General features: G+C 44.6%; 1 pseudogene; it reads left to right on the forward strand.

The window, feature by feature from the left end:
• The first annotated feature begins 2,223 nt into the window (after positions 1-2,223).
• On the forward strand, positions 2,224-6,334 carry LOC112903615 (annotated as a pseudogene).
• The last annotated feature ends 6,860 nt before the right edge of the window (positions 6,335-13,194 follow it).

Genomic DNA, 13,194 nt, shown 5'->3' on the forward strand with positions numbered 1-13,194 from the left:
GAATCAGGCTGATGGTCAAATTAGTCATGAATCTTCTGTTTTTATCTCCCAAAATTTGAAAAATAAGTCGTCGATACAACGTGCCCCATAGCCCCCGAGTCTTGAATCCAAATTCCAAGGTTTGAACAAAAGGATCGAGTCATGGCATGGATTGTGTAAAAAATTAGGAATCTGATTTAATTGTTAAAAATGTATAAATTGGTTCAGAAATTTGAAAACTCTCCTTTTTCGGGATGGCATCCCTGAAAAAATGGTTAAGCAAATAACTTTTCAAAAATAACCAAAAATTACCACTCAAAATAAATCTTATTCCAGGAGAAAACCGTTCACATTCCGCATAGTAACTGTTGACGGTCCTTAAATGCAAAATCCGACCGTCAACTATACTCACAAATAAAGGAAAACCGTATCTCTTACTCACATATTTGTATCACTAACCTAGTTCCACAGTTATTTTAGCTATGTAACTATTTCAGGGATTGATATAGCACTGGCTCGATCTTCCGATAGTTATGGCAAATTCGATTGGTGGAGTCATGATGTTGGCGATCTAGGTTTCTAATCAATCACGATTTGAACCCCTGCAACCGTTACACCGCTACTCCATTGGTTATCAACTAAGCACAACTTGATTGACCTCGCCAAGAAAGCTTTCCCTGCAAGCGAATTGAAGAACACAAGCAAGAAAGGGTAAACTCATAATCTGAAATTGCAGATGTATATGAAGCAAAGAACAAGATGTCGTTCAATCTCTGATCACAAAAGGGCTAATCGCCATAGTGGTGTAGAACGAGAACGGGGGCCCTGATTCACAACAAAAGGACTCGACATCACAGTTACAATGAAAGAGATCTTTTTGTTGCTGGAAAATAAGAACTAAACAAAACTCAAACCCTAATGTGGTGGCTGCTACTGAGTTTATACCGAAGAGGGAAACGTCCTAGGGTTGAGGGAGACCAGGTGGGGTCATCCTCAACCTGGGTTAAGGCCTGACATGATACAAGGCTGACTTGGCCCAAAATAGGTGACGCGGCACCTTGTCGTGGTCACACAAGAAGTAGTCATACGAGTTGTTGAAGTAGTCATAAGTAATCGTACGAGTTGTTGAAGTAGTCGGAAGTAGTCATACGAGTTGTTCAAGTAGTCGATCGAGCTTCAGAAAGTAATCGATCGAGGCACCGAGTAGTCGTAAGCAGGCGAGGAAGAGGTACAGGCAACGATGTCAACGGATGGAGTTGGTGCGAAGGGACTGATGGTGAACAGTACCAAATCTCGGACGTGAAGACCAAGTTGGTGATGACTTGAAACTCGTAGAACACCAAATCTCGAGTGTATCCATCATGGTGATGTTCTTATCATCCTCCCTTTCTTGAATTGGAGTCGTCCTCGACTCCATCTGTAATAACCTATTACTAATTGGGCCTTTTGTGCCTTGAGGAAAAAAAAGAAAGGCCCACCTAAAGCCCAGGACGTGGAGGAGAAAAGGGGAAACAGAAAAAAAAACAACCCTGACCAGCCCATCGTGACTCCTCCCCAATCTTTTTCCCTTCCCGATTGCTTCCTCTTGGGCGCCGCCAGGGAGTCCTCCCTTCCCTACGCTGCCTCTCACTTTTCTCCTGCTGATCTGAACGCTAGCTGTTGGAGATCCCCAATTCTCTGGTGACCAGCGTGTACAGGTGGTAGTGCTCCGGATCGGACTTGAGTCCCTCTTGCTTGCTTCGTCGGTTAAGGTGTTTGATGCTTATTCTTGTGGGAAGGGAGAGTAGCAGCACGTCTGCACTTCATCTTTTAGAAATTCATTTATAGCAACTAGTTAGTGTAATAATCAGTTTGGTTAAGAACGACTTAAAGTTGTGGTCGCTGCCGGTTTCATTCTTTTAGCTTGTTCCTTATATTGAACTATTTGTGTTTGCTTCCGCGATAGCTCTAGTTTCAAAAGTGATGCTGCCAATTTTTCATCTCCTTTTAGTTGTTGCTTGTGTAGTTTAGTAGCACTCCGGGGTGTTTGTAGACTTCAGGGTGTTACAGTTGGTAATCAGAGCCTAGGTTATAGGTTCTAGGTAAAATGATGTGAATTAAAAAGTGACACACTCTGCACTTGTAGGATTGGGGGAAATTTTGTTCTACTTGTCTTTTGCTATTGATTTGATGTGGTTAGTTAATGTGTGTTCCTACTCTTATGACTAAAAGAAGTTGTTATTCATTTTATTGGTGGCAGCAGTTATGCTGCCTAGAAGAGCGTGTGGTCGTCCGCCTGCTAACAATGGAGCTCAAGATAATCAAGCGGCAACGAATGCCGCATTGCAAGCATTGCAGCAAGAGTTAGCAGCTTTGAGGCAGGCTATTCCCCTTGGTGGCGCCACCACTGGTGGTGGCGCCGCTGCTAGTGCTGGTGGTGGCGCTGCTGCTAATGCTGCTGGTGGTGGTGGTGCGCCGGGGGATGGTGGTGCAGTGCCTCCTCCAGTTAGTGCCGTGTCTCTAGTGCAGTGGATTGGTTTGAAACTAGATTCTTTTGATGGTAGTGGTTCTCCAGTAGAAGCTGCAGATTGGCTGACCTACGTGGAGGACAAGATGGATGTCTTTGAAGTGGTTGAAGGAGACCGTGTCCGCTATGCGACACAATTGCTGAAGGGTGAAGCTCAGATTTGGTGGAAGGGTGTGCAAACTGCCCACGCAGCAGCACCTGGTTACTTAACCTGGCAGGTGTTTGTCAGGCAGTTTGAGAGAAGGTTTTATCCAGCCACTTTTCTTGAGAAGATGAAGATAGATCTGCAGACTTATCGTCAGGACAAGAAGACGGTAGCAGAGTATGAGGTGGGCTTCAACAAGATTGTCTGCTTTGTCCCACATGTGGCCAACAATGATATAGAAAAAGCATCCCAGTTTCGACAGGGTCTGAGACCTTCGATCAGACACATTTTGGGAGCTTTGCCTTTGGTAGATTTTCGCACTACTGTGGAGCAAGCTCTGGGCGTGCAGATGCAGCATCTATACACTGGCGAAATTAAGTCGTCAGGTGGCGATCAGTCCCGAGGTCAAGATGATAAGAAGGGACAATCTGGTGGACCAGCGAAGAAAGGAAAAACCCAGCGTCCTCACCCATATCGCAACAAGTCTGGTGAGTCTAGTACTTCAACAGGAGGTGGTCAAAAGAATCGAGCTGTTCCTAAGCTGGGAATGGGGTTGGTGTGCTTCCGTTGTGGTGATGCACACAACGTGCTGATTGCAAGTGGAGTGGCAGATGTTCTATTTGCAGTCATGATCATAAGGATGTGGTGTGCAGGAAGAATCCAAATGGGAAGGTTAATTGGGAGCTAGTGACCTCTTCTACTTCGGGTGGCACTGCCAACATGTTGACCTCACAACAACAGCTACCTGTGCCACCTACTCAGCAGTTACATGCACTACCTCCGCAGCAGTTTCCTTTGCCTCCTGCTCAGCAGTACTTGCCTGCGCCACCGTACCCGCAGTACTGGATGGCCCCTCCAGTACCTACTACTCCATCGGTGCCTCATCTTGGAGCTCCTCGTTTACCTACACCTCCGAGTCCTTGGGTTTCTACTCCTGCTTGCTCGACGCCAAGTGTTCCTTCTGCTGCTGGCGCTCCAGGACTATATGCTTTACCTCCTCCAGATGCTAGAGATCGTGGAGATGTGGTGACAGGTACTATTTCAGTCGATTCTTTTGATGCTTTTGCTCTTTTCGACTCTGGCGCTAGTTTCTCGTTTGTCTCAGAGGACTTTGTAGCTCGTGCTGGTCTTTCGGTTCAGAAGATTAGTCAATCTGTTGTTGTTAGTTCTGCTAAAGGTCCTATATCTAGTTGTTTAGTCTGCCCTGGCTGTTCCATCGTTCTTGGTGAAGAGACCTTTGTAGCAAACCTTGTGGTGATTCTCCTTGACTCTTTTGATGTTATTCTGGGCATGGATTGGCTTTCTCAATATCGAGCTGTTATATGTTGTTTCTGGAAGACGGTGACCTTGCAAGCACCATCGGGTAGTGAAGTGATCTTTATTGGGAGTGCTATAAAGGAGACTCTTGCTTTCTTGCACCAGTTATTTCTGGATCGCTGGTCTAGGAAATCTGGAACTCTTTTTGCGATGGTGGATAGTAGTGAGACTACCTTAAGAGTGGAAGTTATTCGAGTAGTGTGCCGTTATCCAGATGTGTTCCCTGCGGAGCTTCCTAGTATTCCACCAGAGCGAGATGCAGCATTCAAAATCAAGTTGATTCCCGATACTCAACCGATCCATAAGTCTCTGTACCGGATGGCTCCAAAGGAGCAAGTGGAGTTGAAGCGGCAATTGGATGATCTTCTTGCTAAGGGATTCATTAGACCTAGCAAGTCGCCTTGGGCTTTCCCGGTGTTATTTACAAAGAAAAAAGATGGAAGTAAGAGGTTATGTGTGGACTATCGTGCCTTAAATCAGGTTACTATCAAGAATAAATATCTGTTGCCTCGTATTGATGTGCTCTTTGAGCAATTGAAGGGTGCCAAGGTGTTCTCTAAGATAGATTTGAACTCTGGTTACCACCAGCTGAGAATACGGGAAGAAGATATTGAGAAAACGGCTTTTAGTACCAGGTATGGGCATTTTGAATATGTCGTTATGTCTTTTGGACTAACAAACGCCCCTGCTGCTTTTATGGAAGCCATGCACAAGATGCTCCATGAGTATCTGGATGACTTTGTAGTTGTTTGCTCGACGACATCTTGATCTACTCCAAATCCGAGGAAGAACATGAGCGACACCTTACTGTTGTTCTGGAAGCTCTAAGGAAGTATAAATTCTATGGCAAATTGAAGAAGTGTGCTTTCTGGCTCTCTGAAGTAGCTTTCCTTGGTCATGTGATTAATGAAAATGGAATTTTAGTTGATCCCAAGAATGTTGCCTCAGTTGTTGATTGGAAGAGACCTACTAGTGTGACTGAGATTCGTAGTTTCTTGGGTCTAGCTGGCTACTATCGGCGTTTTGTGCAAGGTTTCTCCAGCATAGCAAAGCCGATGACCAGACTTACAGAGAAGGGTGTTCCTTTTGTCTGGACCAATGATTGTGAAGATAGTTTCCAGACACTGAAGAATAAGCTAGTGAATGCTCCTGTATTAGCCTTGCCTGAGAGTGGTAAGCGTTTCACTGTGTATACAGATGCTTCGCGTATCGGTCTTGGATGTGTGCTAATGCAGGATGGCAAAGTGATTGCTTATGGTTCTAGGCAACTGAAGAAGCATGAGAGAAACTATCCTACCCATGATCTAGAGTTGGCTGCCGTAGTGTTTGCCTTGAAGCTATGGAGACATTATCTTTATGGTGAGTCTTGTGACATTTACACGGATCATAAGAGTCTCAAGTATATCTTTACCCAAAAGGAGTTGAATATGAGGCAATGAAGGTGGCTTGAGTTGATAAAATACTATGATCTTACTATTCAGTATCACCCAGGAAAGGCGAATGTGGTGGCAGACGCTCTTAGTAGGACTGGTGTTCCTAAGGTGGCAATGCCTTTAATCACGGATCTGGATCGTATGGGCATCTCGTTGTGCTTTGCAGGCACCGCTAGAGAGGAGACTCAGATGTGCATTCAGTCTTCCATTATAGAGAGGGTGCGTGAGGCACAAAAACATGATCGCTTAATTCAAGAGGCTCGTAAGAGGATTGGAGATGGTAAACCTCGAGAGTTTACTATTGATGAGAACGATGTGGTTCGTTTCAGAGGACGCCTTTGTGTTCCTCAGAAATCGGATGTGAAGATGGATATACTTCGAGAGGCTCATAAGACTCCATACACCGTTCATCCTGGTTAGACCAAGATGTATAGAGACTTGAAGCAGAATTTTTGGTGGAAAAGAATGAAGGTTGATGTGGCTAAGTATGTAGCAGCTTGTGATGTTTGCCAGCGAGTGAAGGCTGAGCATAAGAGGCCTGCCGGTTTATTGAAGCCATTAGAGATTCCAAAATGGAAGTGGGAGCAAATCACGATGGATTTTGTTGTCGGTTTACCTCGCTCTCCTAGGGGTAAGGATGCTATATGGCTTGTTGTGGATCGACTCACTAAGTCGGCACACTTTATCCCAATGAAGACCACAAACTCAGCTCAAGAGTTAGTCCCATTATGCATGAAAGAAGTGATAAGACTTCATGGTGTGCCTAAGTCAATTGTCTCAGATCGTGATTCTAAATTTGTGTCCAAGTTCTGGGAAAGTCTTCATACTGCTTTGGGCACCAAGCTTTCTCTTAGTGTTGCTTTCCACCCTCAGACTGATGGTCAGTCAGAGCGGACTATTCAAACTCTTGAGGATATGTTACGTGCATGTGTCCTGTCGTGGAAGGGCAATTGAGAGGATCATCTCGCATTGGCTGAGTTCGCTTATAATAATAGCTATAAGGCTAGTATCAAGATGGCACCATATGAGGCTTTGTATGGCAGACGGTGTGTCTCTCCATTGTGTTGGGAGACTTTGGGTGAGAGATCCTTGGTTGGTCCGGACTGGATCCAACAAACTGCTGAGAAGGTACATGAGATTCGTCAGAATATGTTGGCTGCTCAGAGCCGCCAAAAGAGCTATGCAGATGTTAGGAGGCGAGACCTTGAGTTTGCAGTGGGTGATCAAATTCTTCTCAAAGTATCACCTACTAAAGGCATTGTGCGATTTGGCACCACTGGAAAGCTTAGTCCGAGGTATATTGGACCTTTCGATATCATAGCTCGAGTGGGCAGTTTGGCGTATCGCTTGCAGTTGCCGGAGTCTATGAAAGGGGTGCATAATGTCTTCCATGTCTCTATGTTGAGAAAATTTTTGTGGGACCCAGATCAGAAGATTGAGCTGGAGCCAATCACTGTGGAGCAAGACTTGACGGTGGAGTGCCACCCGATGCGCATCCTAGAATCCTCAGAGCGTGTTATGAGAAGAAGAACAATCAAGTATGTGAGAATTCTTTGGACTAATCAATCCGAGCGTGAAGCCACTTGGGAGCTTGAAGAGCATATGCGCAAGAAGTATCCTGAACTTTTCGAAACGGGTTAGTTCATGCAGTTTTACCGTTTCTAATGTTTTGAGTAGATGGTCATAGCAACGTTAGAATTCGGGGACAAATTCTTTTAAGGGGGGTAGAATGTAATAACCTATTACTAATTGGGCCTTTTGTGCCTTGAGGAAAAAAAAGAAAGGCCCACCTAAAGCCTAGGACGTGGAGGAGAAAAGGGGAAACAGAAAAAAAACAACCCTGACCAGCCCATCGTGACTCCTCCCCAATCTTTTTCCCTTCCCGATTGCTTCCTCTTGGGCGCCGCCAGGGAGTCCTCCCTTCCCTATGCTGCCTCTCACTTTTCTCCTGCTGATCTGAACGCTAGCTGTTGGAGATCCCCAATTCTCTGGTGACCAGCATGTACAGGTGGTAGTGCTCCGGATCGGACTTGAGTCCCTCTTGCTTGCTTCATCGGTTAAGGTGTTTGATGCTTATTCTTGTGGGAAGGGAGAGTAGCAGCACGTCTACACTTCATCTTTTAGAAATTCATTTATAGCAACTAGTTAGTGTAATAATCAGTTTGGTTAAGAACAACTTAAAGTTGTGGTCGCTGCCGGTTTCATTCTTTTAGCTTGTTCCTTATATTGAACTATTTGTGTTTGCTTCCGCGATAGCTCTAGTTTCAAAAGAGATGCTGCCAATTTTTCATCTCCTTTTAGTTGTTGCTTGTGTAGTTTAGTAGCACTCCGGGGTGTTTGTGGACTTCGGGGTGTTACACCATCCCACCATCAAACTCCTGCAAAAAGGTTTGTGATAGCAGCACGCAATTTACTAGATATAGGAGTAGGATCATGTGAAAATGAAATGTGTCTGCAAAGTATGGTACGACATGGTGCACCATCAACAAAATTTTCAGCATTCAGAGATATTTTAGCTAGCAAAGCACCTCCCACCGTTGTACTATCCTTGGATGTAACACGAGATGAGTCGAAAGCATGATCATTATTAGAAATTTCAGCAAGCTCTTTGTCATGTTTTACAATTTCAGCAGGTGTTAAAGGAAGTAAAACAATTTTCTTGCCCTTATGCATCAAAGTATATGCATTAGTTCTACCATGGTGTAAAGCATTAGTATCATATTCCCATGGACATCCTAATAAAAGCGAACATGCTTGCGTAGGTACAACATCAAAATCAGCAAAATCATGACATGAACCAATGAAAAAGCATATTCTTGCTGATCGAGTTACCTTTGTCTTACCACTATTGTTAAACCATTTGAGGTGATAAGGTTTGGGATGAGCATGTGTGGGCAAGCCAAGTTTCTTGACCAAATCCGAACTAACCAAATTGTTGCAGCTCCCACTATCAATTATTGTACGGATACGACAATCCTTGACAATGAGGAACATGTTGAACAAATTACGGCATTGTAGCTTCTCCAGCTCGTGCTCAAGCTGTGTACTTAACAACGCTGCACAAGAATAGATTTGTAGCCCGCAGCAGCAGTCATTGGATCAATATCCTCTTCTTTGCTCTCCGAATCTGCAACATGGTTAGCAGCAAGAACCAAATACTCTTCAACATCACTAGCACTTACATACCCTCCATCATTGGTAGCAATGGATGCACGACGACTCGGGCAATCCTACATGATGTGTCCCATCCCCTTGCAATGGTGGCACACGATGTTGGTGGAGCGGCTCGATGAAGCACCAGTAGAAACAACCTTCTTCGGCGGTTGGGACTGCACAAAAGACACATTACTTACCTCGGAAGTAGGTGTAGTAGCCGGCAGTGTCACTGATGGCTTAGCAAGATGTGACTTGGGCTTGTCGAGGTCTGAACGCTACGGAAAAGATCTTTTAGGGTTGGACTTGAAATTCTGTGTTGTCGTCGTCCATGTACTTCTCTTTTAGCCTTAAGAGCAAGATGATACAATTGGCTGAACCTGGTGCATTCTTTATAATCAAGGATATCCTATATATCACAATGCAGACCACCAAAAAATCAAGCACAAGTATCCTGATCATCCTCATGTATATTACAACGTGCTAAAGCAATGATTAGCTCCTGATAATATTTCTCTACCCCTTTATCACTCTTATTTAAAGTTTGCAACTTTAAACACAAATCACGTTGATAATAAGGAGGCATAAAGCGAGATTTCATACGTTGTTTTAAAGCATTCCAAGTATGAGGTACAACATTGTTAGGCATAGTGCAAAGATCATTCCACCAAAATAGAGCAAAACTAGTAAACTCACTAGTAGTAAGTCTAACTCTATGCTCAGCAGGAACCAAATGAGAATTAAATTTTTGTTCAACAACAAGTTCCCAATCTAAGTAAGCCTCAAGATCACCATTACCAGCAAAAAGAATCATGGTACACTTTGTTTTAGCAAAAGGATCATTATTACCACAGTTAAAGTTACCACCCATACAATGACGATTATGGCGAAGACGGTAAGCATCAAGGTCGGCTTGGCCCAAAATAGATGATAGCACCTTGTCGTTGTCACACAAGAAGTAGTCGTATGAGTTATTGAAATAGTTGCAAGTAGTCGTACGAGTTGTTGAAGTAGTCGGATGTAATCGTATGAGTTGTTCAAGTAGTCGATCAAGCTTCAGAAAGTAATCAATTGAGGCAACGAGTAGTCATACTTGTTGAGGAAGTAGTCGTAAGCAGGTGATGAAGAGGTACGGGCATTGATGTCGACGGATGGAGTTGGTGCGCAGGGACTGATGGTGAATAGTACCAAATCTCGGATGTGAAGACCAAGTTGGTGATGACTTGTAACTTGTAGAAGACCAAATCTCGGATGTATCCATCATGGTGATGTCCTCATCAGGGATGCAAGTCTGGAATAAGAAGAAAACACACAGAAGATGCAACAAAAGAACACAAAAGATGTCTTGCATCACACTTACAAAGTGGGCCCACCTAGCAAACCAAACGGGAGTGCCAAGGAACCAATTACTGAAGATCAACACGAGGGCCCAAATGTCAGCCAGCCAGAGGAAGGCAAAGCCGGGGGAGGCTCACCTGGGGTCGGCCGAACCCCAGGTTCGGCCAAACCTAGATGGGTTCCCGTACAGGTGAACTTTGATGTGGAGTACCCCCTGCGCTTCCTCAAGGCTATGGCTAAGGTTTCCATATGGAGGTATGGCTGGAACCGCCCCTAGAGGCTATGAAAGGAGGCCTCCTCCCTCATTCACACACACCACACATTGGAAGCCTCTCTCAATCTCTCACTTGTGACTTGTAATCCTTAGGGTAATGGAGCTAGGCTAGAACTTCTCTTAGCGAATCCAGTCATTGAGGAATCCTCGACCTTTGGTATGGCTTTGTATTCGACTTGTCAGTATTCTATTCATAATGCAGAGCTGAGTCATGGTTGCTATGCTATCATGATAGTTTATCATACCATGCCTTGTTTCTTCACAAGTCACACTTTATATGTGGTTAGACCAGATGTTCTAAGTAAGGATATCGGTCCGTTATGCCTTATGGCTTGCCTTAGTGCTTTACGTGTCCATCAGAAGGGTGGGAGACCTGAGGCCGCTAGGGTAGTGACCTTGTACACGGGCATGGTGCCCGGGTATGTGGGATCCTTCGGATATGACCATGCTCCATGGTGTTGTAGGGGCAGACAGCAGGTGGTGACAGCCCTGTCCGTCCGCTACGGCGGTATCGCCGTGGTTAGTGTAGTCCCCAATGATTGGGTATGGAGTAGGAGTTCTGAAAGATGTAACAGGACTGGATGTACTCCAGTGCCGGACATTCTCACTGATACTCCTGAACCTTAGCTTTGAGCCCTAACCATGTATTTTGTGTAACCATTGCTTATATGAATAGATGCTTTTAGGACATTCTTTGTATGCCTATGCTCTCACTAACCTTTGATTTATTCATTATTATTTATCTTGAGATTGGCTTGTGCGTGTGTGTCATATTACCCTTATTCATATCATTTTATCAAAACTTACCCCTATATGAAATGTAGTCTATAGATTATTCATACTGTCCTATTTATGTACACTAGTAAACTCTTTTATGCCATGCCATCCTACAGGAAAATATAAATAACGATACCCGAATACTATCCGAGTGAAATGCTACAGCGTTATATCCGTGCGCTTGCGGATCCAATCTGTAATCGTTAAGACATGCCCACCACGGTATTTCTAGCACTGTTGCCTTGGACTAACAACCCTAGTGATGACGTTAAGAAATACCAACAGTAAATGCAGGGCCACCGCTGGTTATTTAATCGCGCGGTAACATAGGGTTTACTCACCCTTTCGCTTTCGCACTCACTGCTCTGGCCCTTCATCTTTCTCCATCTCACAGCCGCCACCGCCTCCAGATTCAGATCCAGGCCAGACACAGGTGATCTTATCCTATTAAGAGTAGTCGCTAAGACCTCCCTCCTCCACTAGGACGCTGCTCCGTCACCCCAATCTTCAGCCCCGAGCACATGTGCCAAGAAGAATGGTTGGCAAGAAGGGTGCCACCAAATCGAAGGGGAAAGATTCCAGGCCCGCCACTACCGCCGGTGACGGGTGGAGAACGAGTAAGTGTTTTGAGGCTGACCTCAAAACACACGTAGATGAATGCCTCCTGCAACCCAAGGAAATTATCATGTGGCAACTTGTCAGTGGTGACAAGAGGTCGTATGAAGGAGTTGAGGAGGTTGTTTTGTTTCAACATTTTCTCGAGCATGGGTTAGCCCTCCCGACTTCTGATTTCTTTTGTTGCCTTTTTTTTCACTACGGCCTCCAACTTGCGGCAGAACCGCCTGAATTATTCTAGCTCAAGTGCACTAGTCATCGCTATACAGCCGATACTAACTCAACGCACTTCAAACGGAACAACCCATTGGTCTGTCGGGTCTCCGCCCGATGCAACCACGGTTCAATAGGATCGAAGTAGGTTTACCTCGCATGAAGGCGAGTTTACAATCGCACAACAACTCACCAACTTTTAATTCATAGAATATTAAACATTATTACAAATGTTTCAAACTTAAGTATACTTATACAAACATTGTTTGAGAACCACAAGCTATGCAAGCTTCTGTAGAGTCACAGCGGAAGAAATTAACACGCGACTACTATGTCGCGAAGGTTGACACCATGTTTAGCCCGAAACTTGGTGTCATTCCGGAGGGTCACTGCCAGCCGGGGACGGATCCAGCCAAACGGAACAGAGGTTGGCCATGCAGGACTATCCGGGGGTTCTCAAAGGTCATACCTGAAAAATTCACTAGCAAGACTGAGTATACTAATACTCAGCAAGGCTTAACCACTTCATGGTATGCTTAGCCATGTAACTAGACTCATGAAGGCTTGAAATGGTTCTGGGTTTAATTTCAGCTAAAACGCAAAAAAGAATATAATCTACTTTCATGTTTTAGCTTTCAGATTCTAGTCTCATTAACTAGTCTAGACAAGTAAGGTAGAGATTATCATCCATCAAGTTTATTCCAACCAAAGTTACTGTTCTTACTCTATGTGGTAGAAGGATTAAGCAGTCTCAATCTCCGCGAGAAACAGATGATTCTGAATCGAATTTCCAAACCTTGCAAGGTAAACCTAACTCACATGCTTGGAACATCCAACGATAGTTCCGAAGCAACCATTTTGATTTCATTCCGACTTGTGGAATAGGGCCACCACAAGCGACTGTAGGACCGTACGCACACCAATTGTGCAGGACATACGTCTGTAGCACGACTACATAACCGTACTCCTATCTGCTGCGCGGAACGTACTCCCGCACGTCGGTGCATGAGAAAAACCAAATTACGAGTGGTGGGAGGTATGTCCACTCCTCGGGCCGATTGGTTACTAGCCTTACCACTTTACCATATTTCGCGGCATGTGGCTAGTACTTTCAAACGCTTAGCCACCACTACCACACACTGGGACCTTATCAACTTTTATCAACACAGATAGGGTAACCTTCTGAGTCATGATACTGCACATGACCCTGTCCGGCATCCTTATAGTGATTGCAGAATAGTAAACATTCAACTCCTATATCGCGCGAGTGACAGGAAATCACCCGACTTCTGCCGGTCCTATTAGCAAAGCATCTATCCGATAAGGACTCAGGCACAATACATAGGTTCCTAGTCTCAATGCATCTAGGGTTCCATTTCAACTCCTAGACTTAATGCAAGATATAATATATACATATAGGATTGCATAAATGTAGTAATTTGAA

The sequence above is a fragment of the Panicum hallii genome, chromosome 8 (genome assembly GCF_002211085.1).
Source record: "Panicum hallii strain FIL2 chromosome 8, PHallii_v3.1, whole genome shotgun sequence".
NCBI lineage: Eukaryota > Viridiplantae > Streptophyta > Magnoliopsida > Poales > Poaceae > Panicum > Panicum hallii.